The sequence below is a fragment of the Trichomycterus rosablanca genome, chromosome 8, assembly GCF_030014385.1.
Source record: "Trichomycterus rosablanca isolate fTriRos1 chromosome 8, fTriRos1.hap1, whole genome shotgun sequence".
Lineage (NCBI taxonomy): Eukaryota > Metazoa > Chordata > Actinopteri > Siluriformes > Trichomycteridae > Trichomycterus > Trichomycterus rosablanca.
Window position 1 is genome coordinate 16394796 of NC_085995.1, and position 20708 is coordinate 16415503.

Consider the following 20708-nt stretch of genomic DNA (forward strand, 5'->3'; position numbering starts at 1 on the left):
CACCTAATGTAGCTTTAACACTAATTAATCTAGCAAAGATTTTTGTTCTGTTGGTAGAAGTAGAAAGAACTCGGAGCATTAACTGCAAGACAGGGCAACAAAGTTAAAAGTACAAAGTACAAAAAAAAAAAAAATGATAAAATGTTAACAAGATAAAGGAGACCAGGCATTCCTCTGGAGGCATATTGCTGCCAGTTTGTCATTTTAATGAGAAAGTTGTCTTTTAATGACACAATTATGTCATATTAATGAGAAAATCATGTTGTTTTGTTGTTTCATGTTGTTTCGTTGTTGTTTAGCAACGTGTTCTATTTATAATGCTACCAAGTAAAAATAGTTTGAAATACAAGGTGCAGTTAAGCAAAGATGAAATTTAAAAAAGCACATGTTCATTACTTTGTTTAGTGCTTAAATTACATGAACACTTACATGTTAAACATATTCAGTGCCCCTTGGCTTAACAATGCTATTTTATTTTAGGTCATATTCATACAGTAATATAGAACATTTATAAGGGTTCACAAGCTTTCAAGCACCACTATAACATTGCTCATGGCAAAGCAGGAACTGGATAATAGAGGGTGCAATGTAAAATAATCCCCATGAGTTTTTGACTACAATAATTAATTTAAATGCTACACAATGTAAGATTCCCCATTCCTTTGTCTGTGACACAACCACATCGAACAAAATGACCTTTGACAGGCAAAGCTGTACATTTGAAGTCACTGGAGCAGAAGAAAAACCCAGTTCAAGTCAGAACATACACTGATTAGCCATAACATTAAAACCACCTCCTCACTGTCCATTTTATCAGCTCCACTTACCATATAGAAGCACTTTGTTGTTCTACAATTACTGACTGTAGTCCATCTACTTCTCTACATACTTTTTAAACCTGCTTTCACCCTGTTCTTCAATGGTCAGGACCCCCAACGGACCACCACAGAGCAGGTATTATTTAGGTGGTGGATCATTCTCAGCATTGCAGTGACAATGACATGGTGGTGGTGTGTTAGTGTGTGTTGTGCTGGTATGAGTGTATCAGACACAGCAGCGCAGTTAGTGTCACTGCAGTGCTGAGAATGATCCACTACCCAAATAATACCTGCTCTGTGGGGGTCCTGACCATTGAAAAACAGGGCGAAAGCAGGCTAAAAAAAAGCATGCAGAGAAACAGATGGACTACAGGCAGTAATTGTAGAACTACAAAGTGCTTCTATATGGTAAGTGGAGCTGATAAAATGGACAGTAAGTGTAGAAACAAGGAGGTGATTTTAATGTTGTGGTTGATCGGTGTAAATCATAGTTGTTAGTGCAAAAAGGTGGGCGAAGAGTGTGGGACAAGAAACATTACTGCTTGTATTGCTCTAGCATTGTGCTAAGATGGCAAGGCATCTCGAACATCTACATTAAAATGAAACTGATGTGGCCAAAGCTCTAGCGTTTCACAGGTGTTCCAGGGAGAGAAAGAAACAGCTAGATTATATTTGCAACAGAGAAAACTATGCTCTCAATACTGCTGTTATGGAGCACATAAAGAAGCACTGAGAAATTATTTCATGCACTGTGCATGCTGTCAAGCTCTTTTTAGAAGTAAGGTCCTATGGCCACATATGCGTAGTTGTAAACTCAGACTTGGATCGTTCACCCACAAGCCAGAAAAGAACCGTGTTCAAGCCATGGGTACAAACAAATGGCATGTGCCTTCACATGTAAGTAAACAAACTCTGGAAAGTAATTAGTGCCATGAATCCTGGCCCAATCACAGATTTAATAAAAATGACCAAGTCATTATTTATGTTGGGCAACACTTGTTAAACAAGAGTGGAATATCAGCCAAGAATCAACAGAAAGAAGATAAGAGAAATGGAAATGCTTGTTCACAATGCCAGGAAAGTAACCACCTAAAAAAATGACTAACTAGTTTGTTTTCTGTACAATGTTTTGATTCACCTTAGACATTGCTTCCTCACTGGCAACAAACCATGATACTCTCTCTACCATGCTTTTGGTTTTGGTTTCGGTGTGCACTGTTGTTTTTCCTCAAAACATAGTACTTTACATTTGTGCTAAAAAGTTCCACTTTTGTCTGTCGTAATTTTTTTTTTTTTTTTTTTAGAAGCATTTGGGACTTTCAGGTGGTCTTGGGTAAACTTGAAGCAGGTTACAATTGTACTTTTTTAAAACTTTTAGTTGGACAAAAGTTTGTCCATAATTATGATTTGAATAACAGTCAGACCACAATGTATTAGTAATGCAGAAAATCAAGTTATAATATTTTCCATAGAACAATCAGCAGAGATAACACTTCTCTCTACAAAGAGGAATGAAATATTGCCACCACAGCACAAAAGACGCAAACCAACATCATCAGATGATGAGACGCCTTCCTTCAAAGGTGAACTTTTTACACATTTTTTTTTCTATCAGTAATGATTTTGTAGATGTACTGTCAGTGTACACTAGAAATTTTTGATGACGTCTTACTACACCGCTCAAGCCAAGCACTGAACAAAGCAGCTGTTCTTTATTAATTTGGAAATTTAAAAAAAATAAAGTTTTAAAAAGAGCTGAACACGTTGAGTTTAAGGTAAATGTTGAGTTTAAGGGTACAAGGGCATCAAATTTCAAAGATTTTGAGTTTAGGGGACGTTGAGTTACAAGGTACCACTGTTTTTGATTTAGGCTTGTACAGTGGGGTCAAAAAGTATTTAGTCAGCCACTGATTGTGCAAGTTCTCCTACTTAGAAAGATGAGAGAGGTCTGTAATTTTCATCATACACTCAAAAAACAAAGAATTGGCATTCGTTCTTGTTAAGCAAACAAATCAAATTGATATTAATTGATTTTACCCATTTTTAAAATGTACTTAAAATATCTGTGTTAATACAACGTAATTATCCTAATTGTTAAATTGACCTAAATCAATCAACTGAAATAAAAGAGAATAAATTTAGTTTATCCAACTCTCGCGAGGTTTTAAGTTCATTGAACAAAAAAAATTACTTTGATTAACTTAAAAAAGTTAAGTAATTTAACAGAAAACCCCTCCCATAAACGTGTAAGTCCGCCCCTTTTCAGCTGATTCTCTTGTTTTAGTGTAGCCATTTTTTCTTGTGTTCAAATTACTTTTTACTTTTCATTTAAGGCTTTTTGTAAAAGTAAACTTGTCTTTCTCGAATATCTTTTGGAAAGTAGAACCTTTGTTAAACTAAGTCGACGAACTTTATTCCCCCGATTGTGCTGTGTTTGAGTAGCATGTACACCAGTCTGACGGAGCTTTTTCATCTTTCATCCGTTAACCCAACTCCAGTCTAATGTTGGTAAGTGTTGTACTTTACTTAACAATTTTGTTTAAAATAAATGATCTTAATGTTGACACTAAATAAATAATCAAACAGCGCTGCTTTATTTGCCGTATTAGGCTACATGCTAGCATGCTAGCCTTCATACGAAGCAAAGAGTGTGCTGGCTTGTTTTATTGTAATCCTTAAATGAATGCTATTAATGTTGATATTAATATTTTTGTTTCTTGTTTCTTTGTTTTGTTTTAGAGAGCTGCAGCCAAACGTTAAGAAATCAGCTTGCCGTGTGAAACAGTACAGGTTCATGATAACTGTAAAGAGCTGTTTGTGCTTTCATACAGTCTGTACAGTTTTTAATGTTTCCTTGACATGTTGTATTTTAAGTAAATACTTCTGAAGTGAAATAAAAAAGAGAAGAATTTTATGATTGTCTGTTTTCCTATAAATAAACATTTCTAATTGATATTTAAAATGTATTTAACATAAACTATTTTAAACTATTTTTTTTAATTGAGCTCAAGATAAGTAGAATTATTGGGAAAAGCAGTTGGTATAACAAAAAAAAGAGTTTAATCAACTTGCCATTTATGTGTAATAACTTAATGTTTTAAAATCACAAGTTAAATCAACAAAATTAACTCAATTGTTACATCAGTTTTAGTACAATTAGTAGAACCAACATAAGTAAAATAAGTTAAATCAACATGGTACATTAGGTTTGGAACAACTTAAATGAAATAAGTTGCATCAACTTAAGGAAAATAAGTTGGACTAGAAAATCTTGTCCAGATTACCTTAATGAGTTGAGTTAAACTTAACAGATCAAATTAAGTTTAGACTACTTAAATAAATTGTGTTGGATAAACAAAATTGCTTTATGTCCAAAGAAATAAATACAATTGTGTGGAAATACTTTCCATAATTCAATTAAGTTCAGCCAACGAATTTTTTTTTTGAGTGTAGGTACACTTCAACTATGAGAGACAAAATGAGAAAAAAAATCCAGGAAATCACATTGTAGGATTTTTAAAGAATTTATTTGTAAATTATGGTGGAAAATAAGTATTTGGTCAATAACAAACAAGCAAGATTTCTGGCTCTCACAGACCTGTAACTTCTTCTTGAAGAAGCTCTTCTGTCCTCCACTCGTTACCTGTATTAATGGCACCTGTTTGACCTCGTTATCTGTATAAAAGACACCTGTCCACAGCCTCAAACAGTCAGACTCCAAACTCAACCATGGCCAAGACCAAAGAGCTGTCGAAGGACACCAGGAAGAAAATTGTAGACCTGCACCAGGCTGGGAAGAGTAAATCTACAATAGGCAAGCAGGTTGGTGTGAATAAATCAACTGTGGGAACAATTGTAAGAAAATGGAAGACATACAAGACCATTGATAATCTCCCTTGGGGTCAAGATCTCATCCCGTGGGGTCAAAATGATCATGAGAACGGTGAGCAAAAATCCCAGAACTACACGGAGGGACCTGATGAATGATCTGCAGAGAGCTGGGACCAAAGTAACAAAGGCTACCATCAGTATACACACTACGCCGAGAGGGACTCAAATCCTGCAGTGCCAGGCGTGTCCCCCTGCTTAAGCCAGTACATGTCCAGGCCCGTCTGATGTTTGCCAGAGAGCATATGGATGATCCAGAAGAGGATTGGGAGAATATCATGTGGTCAGATGAAACCAAAATGGAACTTTTTGGTAAAAACTCAACTCGTCATGTTTGGAGGAAGAAGAAAAACCCAAGAACACCATACCTACTGTGAAGCATGGGGGTGGAAACATCATGCTTTGGGGCTGTTTTTCTGCAAAGGGGACAGGACGACTGATCCGTGTTAAGGGAAGAATGTATCGTGAGATTTTAAGCCAAAACCTCCTTCCATCAGTGAGAGCATTGAAGATGGCTGGGTCTTCCAGCATGACAATGATCCCAAACACACCGCTCGGGCAACGAAGGAGTGGCTCCGTAAAAAGCATTTCAAGGTCCTGGAGTGGCCTAGCCAGTCTCCAGACCTCAACCCCATAGAAAATTTGTGGAGTCCGTGTTGCCCAGCGACAGCCCCAAAACATCACTGCTCTAGAGGGGATCTGCATGGAGGAATGGGCCAAAATACCAGCTACAGTGTGTGCAAACCTGGTGAAGACTTACAGGAAACGTTTGACCTCTGTCATTGCCAACAAAGGTTATGTTACAAAGTATTGAGTTGAACTTTTGTTATTGACCAAATACTTATTTTCCACCATAATTTACAAATAAATTCTTAAAAAATCCTACAATGTGATTTCCTGGATTTTTTTTCCTCATTTTGTCTCTCATAGTTGAAGTGTACCTATGATGAAAATTACAGACCTCTCTCATCTTTCTAAGTAGGAGAACCTGCACAATCAGTGGCTGACTAAATACTTTTTGGCCCCACTGTAAATAGCTGCCAGTTCACAAAATAAAACTGAAATGATTGTGTAATTACAGATAGCATAAATGTTTGCTGCATTATTAAGAAAACAAACCTATACTCATATGATAACTTAGTAAATAGGCAAAAAATACACCAATTATTATTTGTAATGTACAGTAATACCCCTCAAACAGACAATGAATGATTAAAAATGTTATAACAATATCTATAATGTACCATTAATATTAATTTATTAAATATGTAATAGTTATATTATTACCAATAATGAAATATTAATGTAATATTACATTATATTAATTAGTTCTACATTACATAAATGTAACAGCTGTATTTTCTGTTTTGTTGTATAAAGTGAGAACTGAGACAAGAGTAAAGAATGACTATTAAATGAACACTATTTTATTTATTTACACTCTCATTATTAACTGGAGAGTGTCGATTTTTTTTTTTGATTTTTTTTTTTTACCTTTATTTATCCAGGCAAGTCATTAAGAACTGCTTCTTATTTACAATGACGGCCTGGCAAAAGGCAAAGCCTCTTGAGGAACAATCATACAAACAAATTTACATAAGACATTGAAAACAAACAACAATGATCACAATGCAATACACAACACATAGTCGAATCACCCAGCAACAGTATAAAAGAAGAATAAATTTGTCTTTAATTATCTTTATTTTGTTAGGTAGTGTTTTTGTCTCACAACCATGAATATCATTTCCCCTCACCTCTTTTTAAAGATGCAATTATGAATACCTACCCTTAGTGAGGTAAGCAAGGCTTCTGAGTTGTGTGTGTATGTGTGTATAGACATTTAGTGGAAATCAAAGTGGGGATTCTCACAGTCATATCAATAGGGTGAATTGGCTGCTGTAATTGCTTCAAGGAGTTAGTGGCTGGATGGGTGAATATGTAAAATTTAAGTGAAAAATATTTTTAAAAAATCCCATTTAGCTACCTAGTTAGCTACCATGACAGCTAACACAATACTAATTTTGTTAGCATTAAAGCTTGCTAATATATTATCAAAAGTTTAAATTGATTTATATTTACCTTAAAAAAGTAATAAGATGCAGCTAAGCTTGAAGAATTAATGTTTACAATTATTGAGGTCCAAACCACTTGTAGCTAGGTAAGGGTAGGGCTTTCAGGTGACTAAGGTGGCCCAGAGGTCTAATGTGCTTGCCCCCCACCACCAGATTAGTGTTCAAATATCAGCTGTGCTATCCACCAGCCTACACATGATAGATTATGTCTGTCAGGGGTGATGGTTAAAGCTATTCTATAAAAACAGTAAACACAGAGACATTTTTATTTGCTGGGGACATTGTCAAAATGAAGAAAACAAAAAAGGCTGATGAGGCGGGAAGGAGCGGTTTCATATGCAGAAGTTTATTAAAAAGCAACAGCACCAAAACATAGTTCAGATATAGTAAATGAGGAACAGTCCAGGGTCAAAACACGAATATCAACAATCAAATTCAACGTACCAAAAGGGAAATCCAAAACAAGAAACCAGAAACACAGAACAATGTCATACACAAGAAAGTTAACAAGGTAACAAGAAAACAATCAATCTTAGAAATGTGGTCTTACTGTAAAAAATGGCAGTACTTTGCAACATTGTCTAGTCAAGTCTAGTGATCTTAAATAAAACATTGAGGGCATTGCCCTCTGGTGGCCAGGAATATTATTGCTCCTGTTTGCTGTTACAGTGTCTGGGTGATTCTGGTGAAATTCTTAGATCAAGGGGTCCAGAATATCCCTTTTAAAGACCCAAAAACGTTCTGGTCCATAGCTCTCCCAGTCCAAAAGATTGTGTTTTTCTGACATTTGGAGTCCAGCAACATTTTCACCCTTTAAGCTGGGGTTCCCTTTATGTCCAGGGTTGGAGGCGGTGGTATTAATACTTCAGCCTCTGGTTCTGTGTTCTGGGGAGAGGACAAAGCAGGTTTTAGTAACGATAGTTAGGTGGTAATTCTAGCCTATAAGTTATTGGGTTTATCTGTTCACTTATTTTAAAAGGACCAACAAAACAAGGACCTAGCTTTCATGATGCTAATGTAGTTTCAGGTCTCTGGTGGAGAGCCAAACCATTTGACCAGGACGGAAGAGAGAATGTGGTCTGTGATGCTGGTCAGCCTGGAGTTGTTTGATTTCATAAAGTCCCAAAGAACTGAAGCAATTATCCATGATGAGGTGAGAATAGTTTCTGGTTCTGACCTGACCTTTTCCCCTTTGTCTGTTTATTTTGCATCTGGTCGGTATGTAATGAGGAAATAAAAAGCATGTGGAAAAAAGTGCCCATCTTGTCTTTTCTGGGACTAAGGCGTTTTGCAGTCGAAAATGGTTGTTCTGTGCCCTCTTGCCAACACTGCCTTTCTTCTAGGGCTTCTTAAGTTGCCAGTAGTTTTCAGTTGCCTACATCATAGCTCCTTTCTGCAGCATTTATTTTTTAAGAAAAAAAGGCACATGGAAGCAGCTTACTGGGTTAACCATGACAGTATTGTTCCAATTCCTACACCACAAAACAGAGATAAAGATCGGGGTGTTTGATAAAATAAAATGCACCTTGAGTTTTTCAAAATCCTAACATGAATCCAACGTACTTTTTTACCATTTGTCTTTTTGCACATGAAAGTAAGTGGGGTAGTATCAATGCTAAAGCTGCTTATAAACATCCTGTTAAAACTGGCAAACCCCAGAAACCATTGCAGTTCCTTACCTGTACAGGGTTTGGCCACTGAATTTGCACTTTAACCCTTTTGCCATCTATTTGTATTCCTTGTGCACTTAAAACATATCCTAAACAGTGTATGACCCTTTAATGAAATTCACATTTTCCAGTTTGTCATACAACTTATACAACTATAACATGGGTCACATGTTTTTAAAAGTTCCTGGAGTAAATAAAAAATGTCATCTAAATTAACTACTATCCATTTATGTAGCATATTTTAAAGCACTTAATTAATAAAGGACTAAAAACTGAAGGGTGCACTGACCAGACCAGTGAGTAATATACATTCTTCTCCCTTTCTGATGCAGATAAGGTTATAGGAACTCCTTAAGTATAGTTTTATCAAGATACTTGTTTGTTCTATGGATTATGAGAGGAGTGGGAGCGGGTAACGATTCTTTGTAGTAATGGCATTTAATCCTCTGTAATCTATACAAGGGCTTAAGTCACCATCCCATTTTTCTATTAAGAAGAACCCAGCCACCACTGAAAAGGTAGAGGGCCAGATCTTGCCCAATGTAAAAGCTTCAGCGATGTTAGGGTTGGGCGGTATTGCCGATTTTCATACCGTCATACCGTCTTCAGGAAATACCGCGGTATACGGTATTACCGCGGGGGGGTGTCGCGGACAAACTGTACAGTGTACACACTTGAGTGTAATTACAATATTTCAATGTTTTATTATAAAAAGATGTAACAATCTGAACATCAAACATTGCTTTTCTTATCTGATCTACAATAAATACGCATAAGTATAAATGCATGTGTATCAATTACACTTTAACACAAACATTAACACAACATTTTGGCATTGTAATCTCTCTCTGCCCACACAAAACAGAATAATAGCAGGCTAAACACTTCAATATATTTCAAAAGTTAACTGCTTAGTTTATAGTTACAGATATTTCTTAAAAGTGTATGAACGTGTACGATTAGTTATGCCTGTAATCCAGAATTAAGTTCTATACCGTAACAAAAAATATGAATGTAAATGTTCATGTTGTGATAACTGTGATGTAAAATAATGTTAAAATAATTCAAAGTCCAAACATTTGAGTGGTTAATGAGAACGCTACTTTAAATGTCACACAAGCTCAGTGCAAAACACGAACTCGGAAACGGTACAAATCCGATCTCTTCCCTACACACTCGCTCCCTACGCCCTATAGTGCACTTAACATTCTTAAAGGGCCAGACAATATATTTTATAATTCACATTACACGACAGGTAAGACATTCTTTTTTCTTAATATAGCGCTTTTATTTAGGAAAAAATAGTTCTTACATAGGCAGGAAAATCTATGCCAGACAAGAGTCAGAACAGCGGATTGGATTGGGCGTAACGTTATTATTACTGTTTGCTCCTTTTTCTCAACACTTGTGGTCGATTTACACTGAAGATATATTTAGTAAATAAGTACATGTCCGCGCATGCTTGCTTGTGTTAATTTCCGGTTGAACTGATAAAAAATTTTGATTTTGAAAAATTAAAAGATGAGCCGTTATTCAGTTTCTGCTTGTTAGCGCACAGCTAACGCTAGCCAGTGTGGCTTTTCACTCGTCTCTCTGTGTTATCACCTTACACACCTTACAGCCAATCAGTGAGCTCCAACCGCCTACCCCTCCCACCCCTCCCTTACTGTGGATGCGCGCATGTCCTAAAGTCTCAGTTTTCAAGGTAAACCTGAAGCAGAAATTTGGCGCTTCACATTTAAAAAATACCGTCACCATTTCTGAATACCGTCACCATTTTTAAATACCGCGGTATACCGTAATACCGTCATACCGCCCAACCCTAAGCGATGTGTTAATTTATGGCTTGGGTTTCTGGACATGACAGGGGGGAAATCTTGCTGTGTGTTTGCATCAGGTAACAGATTGATAGCACATTACCATGGCCATTGTGGTGGTAACTCTAAAGCTAAGGTTTTACTTACGTCTTCCGATAAATTCCAGTATTCCACCAGGATGTCTGTGTCTTGGTTCATGGTGGGGCTCATGACATGAGGCCAGACAGGGAGGTTGAGACATTGATCTTAACAGGAGATGTAACAGTGATCTAACCAGAGTCCCAGGACATGGTGGGATTGTGTTTCTCTAACCAAGGGTATCCACACACTACAGGGTTTGGGGGAGATTGCGTGATAAAATTTTATCTGTTTACTGTGTAATATTCCTGTTTTAACAGTAAGAGGCATGGTATATTCTTTTAGCTTAGCATCCTCTAGAGGTCTTCCATCTAGGGCCTGGATGTTAATCTACGGGAAACACAGAGGAGGGAAATCTGGAGATATAAGACTGGAGCCTCAAACAAAAAATTTGATCCAGAGTCAGCTGTTTTAGTTCATTTTTAAAGCAATTTTTTATTCATATGCACAAAGGTTTAACCATCTAACAGCACATATTTTTTATGTTCTCCGTGGAGGACATTGGTACTTACTAAATCTGTTTTATATGAAATTCAAGGTGTCACAGGTGACAGGAATTTAACTGAGGCAGAGACAATTTTGCTAAAGATTGTGAAAGGAAGGTCAGACTTTGAGCTTTCAGATGATGAGAAAACAGACAAACAGAGTGTAGTAGAGGAGGCTGAAAGTTCAGAAGAGTATGAGGAGGAGACCAAGGAAGAAACAGTACAGAATCAGCAGAAAAAGGATTATCACACCCCTCATAATCCAGTTTGGGTTAGAAGCAACATGTAAGCTTTGTAGTTAAATACATTACTGTGATATTACTGTATTATTATTTTTTTCACACATTATTATTTTTTTGGTCTTTAATTGTTTTGTACCTCCAGTATTTTAAGTTATACTCTTGCCGCTAACTGTAATGAATGTATGCAGGGATTTAAGCTAGGGAACTGAGCTTTTTTTAATTTCTTAATTTCTTAGAAAATCTCCTGTTACACAATTGTACATTTTAACATTTAAATACTGAAATGAAATTAATTATCTTCCTTTCCCTTTACACCTAAGATTTATCCCTACAGTGGAAAAGAGTTTGCTGCTAAATTACATAATGAAATCATACTGATTGGGTGCCCTGGAATTACTTTGAACAGTACATTGATGACAAGGTTTTTGAAAATACACTATATTGCCAAAAGTATTCACTCACCCATCCAAATCATTGAATTCAGGTGTTCCAATCACTTCCATGGCTACATGTGTATAAAACCAAGCACCTAGGCATGCAGACTGCTTCTACAAACATTAGTGAAAGAATGGGTCGCTCTCAGGAGCTCAGTGAATTCCAGCGTGGTACCGTGATAGGATGCCACCTGAGCAACAAGTCCAGTCGTGAATCTCCTCGCTACTAAATATTCCACAGTCAACTGTCATTGGTATTATAACAAAGTGGAAGTGATTTCACACACGACAGCAACTCAGCCACAAAGTGGTAGCCACGTAAAATGACAGAGCGGGGTCAGCGGATGCTGAGGCGCAAAATGCGCAGAGGTCGCCAACTTTCTGCAATCACTACAGAGTCAATCGATACAGACCTCCAAACTTCATGTGGCCTTCAGATTAGCTCAAGAACAGTGCGTTGAGAGCTTCATGGAATGGGTCCAAGCCTTACATCACTGAGCGCAATGCAAAGCATCGGATGCAGTGGTGTAAAGCACGCTGCCACTGGACTCTAGAGCAGTGGAGACGTGTTCTCTGGAGTGACAAATCACGCTTCTCCGTCTGACAATCCGATGGACGAGTCTGGGTTTGGCAGTTGCCAGGAGAACGGTACTTGTCTGACTGCATTGTGCCAAGTGTAAAGTTTGGTGGAGGGGGGATTATGGTGTGGGGTTGTTCTTCAGGAGTTGGGCTCGGCCCCTTAGTTCCAGTGAAAGAAACTTTTAATGTTTCAGCATACCAAGAGATTTTTGACAATTTCATGCTCCCAACTTTGTGGGAACAGTTTGGGGATGGCCCCTTTCTGTTCCAACATGACTGCGCACCAGTGCACAAAGCAAGGTCCATAAAGACATGGATGAGCAAGTTTGATGTGGAAGAACTTGACTGGCCTGCACAACCTCAACCCAGTCTTGACCTCATAGAACACTTTTGGGATGAATTAGAGCGGAGACTGCAAGCCAGGCCTTCTTGTCCAACATCAGTGTCTGACCTCACAAATGCGATTCTGGAAGAATGGTCAGAAATTCACATAAACACACTCCTAAACCTTGAGGAAAGCCTTCCCAGAAGAGTTGAAGTTGTTATAGCTGCAGAGGGTGGGCCGACATTATATTAAACCCTATGGATTAAGAATGGGATGTCACTCAAGTTCATATGCGTGTGAAAGCAGACGAGCTAATACTTTTGGCAATATAGTGTATATCTGCATTTACAAACCAACGTGAGGTATTGGTCACAGAAGTCAGCCTTAATACCACTCATGAAGAAATAAAAACTTTCTTTGGGTTGTGCATGTACATGGCTTGCCTTGAATACCCCAGAATAAAAATGTACTGGGCGGCAAAGATGAGGATCCCCATCATTGCAGAGTCTATAACAAGAGACTGATTCTTTAAGATTAGAAATTCACTTAAAGTCACAAATGATCTGGATGTGTATGATGAGGACAAAAAGAATGATGCCCTGTGGAAAGTGAGACCTTTCTTGAACAGAGTTCAAGGGCAGTGATAGCTCAGTGGTTAAGGTACTGGACTAGTAAACAGAAGGTTGCCGGTTCAAGCCCTGCCACCACCAAGTTGCCACTGTTGGGTCCCCGAGCAAGACCCTTAACCCTCAATTGCTCATTGTGTAAGTCGCTTTGGATAAAGGTGTCTGCTAAATGCTGAAAATGTAAATGTAAATGTTAATCTGCCAAGACCAGAGAAGGTGTCTATAAACGAACAAATGATCCCCTTTACTGGTCGTCATCCTTTACATCAGTTTGTTCCAGGAAAACCAAACCCAACAGGTTTTAAAGTCTTTGTTCTCGCCAGTCCAAATGGCTTGGTATTGGACTTTGAAGTTTACAGAGGCAAAAACACATTTAAAGATGCAAAGTTGGGAATTGGAGGAAACCCAGTAGTTCGAATGGCAGAGTCGGTTCCAAAAGGAACCCACCTTTTCTTTAACAGGTACTTTACTTCAGTCAAATTACTTGATGCCCTACACATAAAAGGTCTGCCAGCAACAGGAACAGTCATGAAAAACAGGATCCCTGCAGAATGCAAGGCAAAAATGTCCACTGATTGTGAGCTTCAGAAGAAAGAACGGGGAACCTCTGAGATGGTCGTAAGAAAACCTGTGTCGCTTGCTGTGACAACATGGCTGGACAACAAACCAGTTCTCATGGCTTCTACAGCCTATGGGATAGAACCTCAGAACAGCTGTATGAGATTGTGAATCAAAGACAAGTGTCATGTGAGCATTCCCAGACTTGCTGTTGTGTCTGAATACAACAGTAATATGGGAGGAGTGGATATGTGTGATCGCATGATCAGTTACTACAGGATGTCAGGGAGCACCAGGAAATGTATTTTGCATTTTTTAGAAATGCATTTTTTAGACCTTTCTGGCACTAACAGCTGAATCCAGTACAGATCCGACAGCCAGGCCTCTAGAAGAGCAAAGAAGGACACCCACCAATATGTTGACTTCAAGCTACTGTTGGCTGAGGAGATGATTGCCAAAGCACAATCTGGTCCAAATGAGCAAAGTGATGTGACAAGCACTGATGAACAAGTTAATGCCCCTCCAAGGAAATGCAGATATGTGCAGCCACACCCTCTCAACAGTCTAAAAAAGTATAGTTTAGTCCACTTGCCAAAGATGGTGGACGCAACCAATGCATCATGATGCTGAAATGCAGGATGCAGTGGGAAAACATTTGTCAAGTGTGTGAAATGTAACATCTTTCTGTGCATGACGAAGAAGTTTTTGGGACTACTACTCAGGTAGTACAGTCTAATAGGTAAAATGTTAAATACCACTAATGGACATTTTGAAACCGACTGACTGACACAAAATTAGCTAGTGCGGCTTAAAAAAGACTGTTACAAAACCTGTACACAAGTAAGAAATACGATGTTTTTGATTAAAATACTTGTTGCCTTTTGATTGGGTTATTCTACTGTATTTCCTTAATAGGAAATTATGTTCCAGCATATGGTAATATCTGAAGCATTTCTGATACTGCCAACAGTGAGAAATGTTAGAATACTGTTGGAAACAATGTCTAAGTTAACTCAGTTTTCATTTAATAGTTTACATCTAGTTAATCTAGTTGTTGCTGAAGTTGCAGCAGAGGTTTTTGGTCTGATGCAGAATAGGAAACAAGAAATAAAACCTCAACATAATAACGATGCAATGTCCTGTTGTCCTCTATAAAAGACATTTCATAAAAAAATGTAATAAAAATAATCACTGTGACATGTTTCATTTCATCCAATAGTCAATTATTTTATTTGAAAATTACTGAAATTCTCAGACTTTTATTTCTCTGGGTCTCAGGAGGATATGGCAAGCTTGATGTACTGTGAGAGACTGAGTTGGCTGTCTTTGCAGGCCTGTTCGGCCTGTAGCTGTTGATTTAGACCACCTCTGCAAGCAATTTTGAGAGCCAGAAACGTCAATGCATATTTAGTGAGTATATCTTGTCCTTGTTTTAGAGAAATACTTCTAATCTATGCCCAAATCATATACAGGAAGATGCATTGCACATTGCAAACCCTTACACTTTTCTGGAGCACCATTTTTTTCCAGAAAAGCCATATGCAAAGAAGAATGAATAGATTGGTCCAGTGTGCATCACAAAAGTTGATGAAGGTGTGGTGCTCATCGAAGATGCATTCACCTGTGCAGATTGACATTGGCAAGAGGTAGTTCTTGTAGCGCCTTTGTAATATGTTGTAATTGTTGGGAGTGGGTTTTCAGCACTTTCAGCTGTTGACTAACCACCGCCTGAAGTTCTTAAACTTCTGCTGGTACCACATTAGGTGGCAAAGCCTTTTGTAGTGAAGCTGACAAGGTGAGAGGGTATGGTTCCATGTGCAGAAGTTTATTAAACAGCAACAGCACAAAACACAATCCAAAAATTGTAAACAGTCCTAAAACAGTCTAGGGTCTGTGTACCAATGGAAGAATTTAAAAATGAGAAAGCAGAACAAGGTCATACACAAAATAATAAGGTAACAAGAAAACACTCTTGGCAACAAGCTAGCAACACATTAGCATTTGCCGAGCATCCTTGTGTGCTTGGACAATCACCAGTCTGAGCAAAAGTATACACAACCCCACCAACCATGTGTGTGCAAACACACACAATTACTTGCCTGAGCAAATGTATTCATACCCCTAACAAATATGTGCTAGCACGCACATAATCATCTGTCTGAGCAAAAGTATTCATACCTTAACAACTACCTAGAAACAGCTAAGCAACCCCTTAGCAACTAACCTGTTAACATAGCAGCTGACTAGCAACAACTAAGCAACCACTTAGCAACAGCTTAGTATCCTCAGAACATCCCAACAAATACATGCTTGCACAATCACTACACCTTGGCAACCATATAGTTATACCTTAGCAATTATTTAACTAAACCATAGCAACACCTTAACAACTACACAGAAACAGCTTAGCAACTCCTGAGCAACTAACCTGTTAGCATAGAAGCTGACTAGCAACAACATAGCAACTACCTAGCAACAGCTTAGTAACCTCAGTACATCTTGCCAGCTGCATGGCAAAACAACCACTTTACAATATGGTAGCAGTTGAACCACTACCATAGGGTTATGGACATTTTGAAACCGACTGACTGACACAAAATTAGCTAGTGCGGCTTAAAAAATGGCTGTTACAAAACCTGTACACAAGTAAGAAATACGATGTTTTTGATTAAAATACTTGTTGCCTTTTGATTGGGTTATTCTACTGTATTTCCTTAATAGGAAATTATGTTCCAGCATATGGTAATATCTGAAGCATTTCTGATACTGCCAACAGTGAGAAATGTTAGAATACTGTTGGAAACAATGTCTAAGTTAACTCAGTTTTCATTTAATAGTTTACATCTAGTTAATCTAGTTGTTGCTGAAGTTGCAGCAGAGGTTTTTGGTCTGATGCAGAATAGGAAACAAGAAATAAAACCTCAACATAATAACGATGCAATGTCCTGTTGTCCTCTATAAAAGACATTTCATAAAAAAATGTAATAAAAATAATCACTGTGACATGTTTCATTTCATCCAATAGTCAATTATTTTATTTGAAAATTACTGAAATTCTCAGACTTTTATTTCTCTGGGTCTCAGGAGGATATGGCAAGCTTGATGTACTGTGAGAGACTGAGTTGGCTGTCTTTGCAGGCCTGTTCGGCCTGTAGCTGTTGATTTAGACCACCTCTGCAAGCAATTTTGAGAGCCAGAAACGTCAATGCATATTTAGTGAGTATATCTTGTCCTTGTTTTAGAGAAATACTTCTAATCTATGCCCAAATCATATACAGGAAGATGCATTGCACATTGCAAACCCTTACACTTTTCTGGAGCACCATTTTTTTCCAGAAAAGTCATATGCAAAGAAGAATGAATAGATTGGTCCAGTGTGTATCACAAAAGTTGATGAAGGTGTGGTGCTCATCGAAGATGCATTCACCTGTGCAGATTGACATTGGCAAGAGGTAGTTCTTGTAGCGCCTTTGTAATATGTTGTAATTGTTGGGAGTGGGTTTTCAGCACTTTCAGCTGTTGACTAACCACCGCCTAAAGTTCTTAAACTTCTGCTGGTACCACATTAGGTGGCAAAGCCTTTTGTAGTGAAGCTGACAAGGTGAGAGGGTATGGTTCCATGTGCAGAAGTTTATTAAACAGCAACAGCACAAAACACAATCCAAAAATTGTAAACAGTCCTAAAACAGTCTAGGGTCTGTGTACCAATGGAAGAATTTAAAAATGAGAAAGCAGAACAAGGTCATACACAAAATAATAAGGTAACAAGAAAACACTCTTGGCAACAAGCTAGCAACACATTAGCATTTGCCGAGCATCCTTGTGTGCTTGGACAATCACCAGTCTGAGCAAAAGTATACACAACCCCACCAACCATGTGTGTGCAAACACACACAATTACTTGCCTGAGCAAATGTATTCATACCCCTAACAAATATGTGCTAGCACGCACATAATCATCTGTCTGAGCAAAAGTATTCATACCTTAACAACTACCTAGAAACAGCTAAGCAACCCCTTAGCAACTAACCTGTTAACATAGCAGCTGACTAGCAACAACTAAGCAACCACTTAGCAACAGCTTAGTATCCTCAGAACATCCCAACAAATACATGCTTGCACAATCACTACACCTTGGCAACCATATAGTTATACCTTAGCAATTATTTAACTAAACCATAGCAACACCTTAACAACTACACAGAAACAGCTTAGCAACTCCTGAGCAACTAACCTGTTAGCATAGAAGCTGACTAGCAACAACATAGCAACTACCTAGCAACAGCTTAGTAACCTCAGTACATCTTGCCAGCTGCATGGCAAAACAACCACTTTACAATATGGTAGCAGTTGAACCACTACCATAGCAAATGTTAAGCAGTACCCTAATCTTAGTAACTGCCTAGCAACTCTTCAACAACATGTTACCATAGCAACAGTATAGCTTAGCAACCTCCTAAAAGGATTTCATCATTTTACCGTTTTTCAAGATTAGATTTTATGTTTAAACAGCGTTTATTATCATTTCACAGTACTTTTCGGGTTATCAGTATTAAAACAGCAACACAGCCTGATTTTTTAAATTTGTTTTTAGCCATGTTGTCAAGCCAAAATGAAGTCTGTTCACCAACTTTTCTGATTTTTTGGTTCTTATTATTATTATATTCTCAAATTTTTAACCTTTCTACAGTCCACAGTTATTGTCGTAGAATCATGAAATTAAAAACCTAGATCCCAGGAATAGCGTACTTGTGCTTTTGGGGAAGACTTCAGACTTCCAGTTTTTGTGGAACAGCCCAGCAAAAGCATTTTTTCCATAGAGAATGAACAGGGAAATGTAAAGTAATCAAGATTCTTTAATGTTACTTTCACAGAACACATGCACTAACCCTCCCACAGCCAATGATCCCCCAACCATAATTACACCAAAAGCTAAATAACCTCTTCGTCTCAACTACCCCAACAACTAAATAACCCCCAGGCACAACTACTTCACAGCCAATTACTCATCAACCAAAATTACAGCCCGTCAAAAACTACATCACTGGCCTAATAGCCTTCAACCAAAACTACCGTAACAGATGAATACCTCCTCAGCCTATCCTATATTACAACTAATTACCCCATAACCACAACTACCTCATCAATTAAATACCCTTCAAGAATTATAACCTGTCCGAGGAAAAGTCAGGTCAGTTTAAATTCATTTGTATAGTGCTTTTTACAATAGACAATGTCTCAAAGCGACTCTTCCTCCTACCCTGCACTAAGATCTAATAGAACAAGAAAAGAGATGCATCTATTATCAGAGGGCATTAATGAATCATTAACTACCCTAATTAATGCAGTTTTAATACTGTGATTGAGTCTAAATCCTGATTAAAATGTTTTATGAATACTGTTTTCATGCAGATAAGAACATCATTGTTGGGAAACAGTTTTTTACAGAATCTTGAAGGCAAAAGAAAGGTTTAAAATCGGCCTATAATTAGACACAACAACAGAGAGAAAAGTGTTTGCATGCCCACCAAATTTCTAAACAAATGTAATCACACTCCCCACGCATACGTGCATACACCCAAGCAACCACCTTTAACACCATAGCAACCACCTAGCTACACTATAGCAACAGTATAACTACACCTTAACAATCAACCCATATTGCAACAGCCGCCTATAGGAACTCCTTAGAAATCACCCCCTATAACAACTCAGTATATTTTGGCAACTGCACAGCAACATCCTAGCATCTACCTGGCAAAAGCTTTACAACCACTCGATAGACCTTGGCAACTGCCTTGCAACACAGGGGCCGGCAACCTATGGCATGCGTGCCAAAGCTGGCACGTGAGGCACGTTTGCCTGGCATGCTGATTGGTAAGAGTAAAAAAATGTATTTCATGCTCAGGGCTGTGCCTTATTAGTTGGATCTGTCCTTACACCCTATGCCATATGCTCACTCCCGACACCCGAGAGAGTCAGCTTTCAGTTTTGTGCGAACTTAGTATAGCATGGCTGCTAAACACGCAAAAATGGATGTTCGTTCATTTTAACAAGACTGGACAGATTTGTATGAATTTATTCAACAAAAAGACTGGGCTGTGTGCGCTATGTGCTGTGAAAGCGTCATTTGTCGCACCTCAAGTGTGTGCCGCCATTTTAAGACAAAGCACCAAAGCTCATTTAAGGATGATGCTGACAAAACGGTATCAATCAAACAAGCAATTACAAGGTACAAGAAACAGACGAGTGTTTTTCAAAATTTAAGCCATGGTAAAAGTTATGCCACACAGTTACAAGATAGCTCAGTGCATTGCTAAACGTGGAAAGCCCTTTACTGATGGAGAATACATTAAAGAAGCCTTTTGTGCAGCAAGTGATTTGTTTGACGATTTACCGAACAAAGACACTATCATTGCTTGAATTAAAGCCATGCCCGTTTCAGCAAGAACATTTGAGCATTGTATCACAGGTATAGCGAGCAATATCAGGGAGCAGCAGGTGACCGGACTGAAGTACTGCGCTATGTTTAGCGTTGTGCTTGATGAAGAGGTGAAAATCAATGATTTTCCTCGAAGTACGAGAGGAGCTGTGCTGTTTGAAACCCATGTACGGCACCACAAAAGGTGAGGACTTGGCTAAAACCTTTGTTGAACATTTTGAATAGATTGCCATTGATATTCGAAAAATTTTTGCAATCACCACTGATGGCGCCCCCGCAATGGTGAAAAAGCATATAGGATTCGTCAGAATAATTGAAGACAAAATTGGGCACCCTGTTCTTAAATTCAACTGCATTATACACCAGGAAAATCTCTTTACCAGGAAAAAAAATTTTTACGGTACAAAAAAGGTTGCCAACCCCTGTTATATGCCATTCAACTGTACAAGCAATGGTTATTTAAAATTCTTTAATGACAAGATAGAAAACATATGACTTAAAAGTCAAAGTGTGTCCCTAGGCAATTTTAAGCATCAATTCACTTTGAGCAGCATGGACAATAATAGTGACTTATCCAAAATGAATCTCCAACTAAATTCCTTTAATCCAAT